Below are 5,304 nucleotides of genomic sequence, written 5' to 3' on the forward strand. Positions count from 1 at the left end.
AATCAGACACACAGCTTAAAGATCACGTGGTTCTGCTTATATGAGAAACCCAACGTGTGAATGTATTAAAAGCAAATGAAAGATCGCTAATAGGATGCAGAGATACAGAGCTTTTGTAAAAGGGAAGGGAGCCAAAAGATGGAGGGAAGAGAAGAGGAAAGGAGGGAAAGAGGATGAAAGAAGAAGGGATACATAATGTGAGAGCGCTGCACGAGTGTAGCCATTAAACTCTGCATGTATGGACTGGTAAAAATAAAAATTAAAAAAAAAAAGACTGAATCACTGCTGAGTGTAAAATTTTAATGTTCCTTTCAACGTCACGTAGGAAAGATTCTGACAAACAATTTATCTGAATTTTTCACATTTCTCATCAATGCTGTGAACAGAGGTGCTGGTTCTCTATTATTTTCTAGTATTTGTGTAATAAGAAACATAGGCAGACCGAGGCTCCTTCGTTGGAAGCCTACTACAAAGTAGTTTCCCATTTAATATAATAAAGATAACACTTCTCTCTGGGCTAAAGGTCCGGCAGGGTGGTTTGCGGCAGATTATAACATCTTGGAATTTTCTGAGTTGATAATTTCCTCATCCATGACCAAATCTAATGCATGCAACCCACCCAAAATATAAATCTGGTTTGTTTTCTGTTGACCCTGGGTCTCAGAGAGCAAGAACAACAGATACTACAGTGATTTGTGCTGTTTGTGTTGCAGACATCTTCTATCATAGTCACAAAAATGACAGGCCAATTTTTGAATATGAAAGCATGGTAAAGTCTCAAACCAGACATATTTTTGGCAGAAATTTAAAACTAAATTTGTTCACTATTTTCGGCAGTAGCACACCATTTATTGTCTAATCTCTGTCCATTCTTGCATAAATATTTTGTTCTTTCTGTTTCTTTAGACTACATTGGGAATGTTAATAACGGTTATTATTACACTGAATAAAGTAAAATCATGCATGTATTATGTATTTTTGTATGTATTTCTAAATGAAACATTAAGATTTAGAGGAAAACTACAGACAGAGTATCTCTAAGGTGTGATTTTTATTGCAGAAGAAAAAAATGAAATACAGTAAAAGAAGAAACAATAAACAATAAATATTGGAGCTCTGTTTCCTTATTTCTTTTTTAACTCTCTCTGTGTCTCTGATAGGTTTATATAGTTAAGAGACCTTGCCTTATTCTTAGTTAATTCTAAGGGAAATCATTACGAAGGCTTTGCAGTCATAAAAAAAAGGAGTGTAAAATAATGAGAGAGATAAATGAAAACTGAAAGATTAGAAATTTAATTCTCTGTCTATCTTCTCTTATGGTTATTTTATTCTGCTTTCAGTACTTTGAAAATGAACTAAAATTTCAACATTAACTTTTGGTAAATTCTCAAAATTTATTTTAATTCTTTTTAAATTTTGTGTATTTGGTATAAGATCTCACTATGCAGCTTGGACTCATAGGGATCCTCTTGTTTCAGCCTCCTCAGTGCTAGGATTACAGGTGTGTTCCACCACAGCCCCGTCTTGGCTGCCTGCTTGGAGCACTGAGGGTGGGGCCGGCATAGCAAGCGGTACCTGGGATGGAATTCTGTTCCTTGTTCTTGCCTACGCAGGTGCTTAAGACTGCTGAGCTCTCTCTGTGGCCTCTTGAATTTTAGAGCAAAAACTTAAGTGAGTTCTTTGTTATCAATATCTTTCTACATTTGTTAATGTTAATGATTTAAATATACAGGGTTTTTTTCTGACTTTATACTGGAATCTCAGCTTGCATAGACATAATAGTATTTTGCCTAGTTTAGCAGAAACATGTTTGAGAATACAGATTGGAATCTACATTTGGAGTGCTTTTTAGACATAAGCGAAGACTTTAATAAGGATAGAGAATATAGGAAATAGGGGCCAAGGATATAGCTCAGCTGCATAAACACCCACCTGTCAAGCACAAGATCCCAAGTTCAATTCCCCATACCACAAAACAGAAAAAGAAATAATACTTAGAAATTAGTAAAAGGGATGCTTTGTCAATTGATTAGAGAAAGTAGATGATGAGATCAGAAATAAGCCATGAGATACAAGGAATACCATCATGCGCATCAGTTTGATGTTTGTAGTGATTTTGATTAACATGTACGTGTTTCTGACTTCTTCTAGAGTATAATTCATGGCTAATGAAAAGAGATGTAATGTTATAGAAAAGCTAATTAATTGTTGATAGCACTAGCCATGATTTATATCCAAGTCATGAAAGTTTTAATTTTCTCTATGTAATAAGAATTATCATATCTATACTACAGGAATAGTATCAATGAAATAGCATCATGTATGGAAAAAAAACACGATAGGTAAAAATTTAATTCACATCCTATTCCTCTCTTTCAGTGAACGATACCTTATATAACAAAAAACCAGAAACACCCCCAGAAGGACAACTCAGGCAGAAATTCAGTAAGTAATAATCTCAGGTAGTTCTCATTTGCTGCTTTTTGCAAATGATAAAATATCAATTATTTAAAGATATTCATGGCTTCTAATATTTTCTTTTTCCATTATATGGAAAAATCATCCTAACTTTATATTTTGTCCTTTTTCTTTAGGCACAGGTTAAATAAGTTGCCTTGTCCTCTATACTTATAGACTAATAATTATAATACTGAATTAAACCTAAAAAAATGGCCAGTAATATTATATGTCACTTCCAGGTCTGACTCTTACAATCTTTTACAAACTATTTCATGCAATATTTATTCTTTTGCCTCCTGGGAAGATGCAGAAGCATCATTAGAGATCTCCGAGCCCCTGAGCTACAGTTGGCAAAATACAGTCCATGAGCTAAATACATCTGACCACCTTAGTAAATGTTTATTGGATAAAATTTTGGATTTTTTTTTGCAGATATACTTTTGTAATCTTTCACTGGTTTAAATCCATGCTCACTCATCAATACTGGCTTCTCGCTACAGTGGTTGTATTATGTAGTTTGGCTAAGGCTAAATGACACCAAAAGACTAAAATATTTACTGTCTTGATTTTTACAGAAAGTATGCCAATTTCTCTCTAAGGAGTAATAAACCTGAAATATAGAAGACTAATTCCCTAGACAATTGAATCATGCAGAACTGCTCAGTCTGTTCCTTTTAGTAGCTCTGTGCTAACTCATTTTGGAATAAATATGAGTGAGAAATATAACCAGCTAAAGATTGGTTGGAGGCTGCATTTATGCTGTTGACATTTGCTTTGATTAGCTTCTGACAATGGAATGATGCTCTTAAAAAAATCTAAAAAAAAAAAAAAATAGCATACTTTCCATGGTAGCAAGTTGCACAGAAACTGATATCTAAGGCTAGCAGACTGCCTTGTGTTATACTGTGACAAGATACTTGGCAGAAAAGTATTTCTTGCAATAATATGGAAATCAGAACATTTGCCTTTCTGAGCTGGTACTTCCAAGAGAGTCTGATAATCAAAGCATAAACACGTCTTTGCTCCTAATGCCCGCCATTAACAAGATACTGCAAAACACAAGAGTGAGCGCAAACATAATAGTGTCAATTTGTAGGCAGATGTCAAAAAGAAATGGAGTTTTGAAATTCAAGGTCTTTCAGAATTATACAAGTGTTTTAGACTACAGATAGTAAGGTTTGTGATTTCCAAAAACATCAGCCTAATGAAGGTACAGGGAGGTTACTAAAATGAACAACAATTTAGGTCTGAAACTAATATTCGATAAATAGTGTTACATTCTCATCCAAGATTATTATTTCAGATAGTTTCATGGTAATCAGTAATAAACTGAAGGAAATGGCATTTCATTAAAGTAACAAATTGAAAAATAAAGCAGATCTGAGGATATTACCTAGGGAAGAACTTTGATTACCCATTCATAGAACTCATTAGAAGCAAATACTGGAGGACCCTGCTAAGATTTGGGATGTTAAACATTCACCGATAGGTGAAAAATGCAAAGAACCGATTGAAGATCTTAAAACAATCCACATGTGACAAGAGAGCTTGGAAAATCAGGCAGCCCTCAAAGAGGAATGTAATTCCGTATGTGTGACTATAAAGATTTCAAACAAGAAGTCTCCCCCTACAGGCAGAGCCTTGTGTCATGGAGAGGGGTCTTGGATGGCTGGAAATACGTAATCATCAAGGAACTTCTTGCACCTCCATGTGGAGGAGGCTAAGCAATGGTAGGTAAGCTGAATGTCTGCATCACTGTAGAAAGGTGATTGGTGTAATGTTTTCCATTCATTGAGGCTATTCTACCTTCACTTTACTGTTGATCGTTGGATGGATTGCAGGTGGATGGGAGAGGAGACAAGATACTTTTCTTTTGAAACTAACAAGTTACTCATGAATGATCAAAGATAGAACATATTTTTTAAGGAAAAAAAAAAAAAACCCAACAGACATATTCAGCAACCAGAATAGTTGTCCAAATCAGATAATGCTGATTTTTCACTAAAATTCCTATTCCTTAAGAACACCTACCTAGAGTATATTCTCTAGTGTTCTCTGTAGTGAAATGTGACCAGGTGACAAAATTTTTGCTAAAGGAATGGAATGTGGGTAGAAGCAATGTTTTCCCCTTTTAGGGTGTCCTTGAATACTTTATATGGCATCCACTTAATTTCCCCATCGAAACTTCCTGAAGGGCAAGAAAATACCAATAGAGCCATCTTTTATAAACATGTATCCCATGATATACAGAATCTTTTCAGATAACATATTTTGCAACTTCTCTTCAAAATATTTACCTTTTTATTTTCCACTTTTCCATTCTTTCATAACAGCTAAAATTGTTTTGAAAATGCAATATTTTAAAAACCAAATTTAAAGATTGAAAAGAATTACCTTGTGTTAGTCCGATTTCAGTTATTGTAATGAAATGCCGGATATGAATACACTTAAAAGAGAAAAGCTTTACTTTGGCACCTGGCTTCAGAGATTTCAGTCCATAGTGGTCTAGCTCTAGGTGTGATCCTTCTTGGCCTATGGTAAGGTAGAAAGAACATCATGGCAGAGACCAGTAGAAAAAATGAGTTTCTGTCGTAGCTGCTGGAAAGTAGAGCAGAAGAGGCTGAGACCAGCATACCCACTGGAGCCACACCCACTGACCTGCACCTCCCTAGGTGCCACCTCCTAAAGTTTCCACCACATGCCATTAGTGTGGTGTAAGCCTGCTACAGTTAAGCTTTTGGGAACAGTTTGGTTCCAATCCATGACAAGCTTAATTAGCTCAAAAGGAAAATAAATTATTATATTAATTGCTACCAATATTTTTCTTCCACCATAAAAATGAAT

Source organism: Octodon degus, unplaced genomic scaffold (assembly GCF_000260255.1).
Source record: "Octodon degus isolate 3935 unplaced genomic scaffold, OctDeg1.0 scaffold00115, whole genome shotgun sequence".
NCBI lineage: Eukaryota > Metazoa > Chordata > Mammalia > Rodentia > Octodontidae > Octodon > Octodon degus.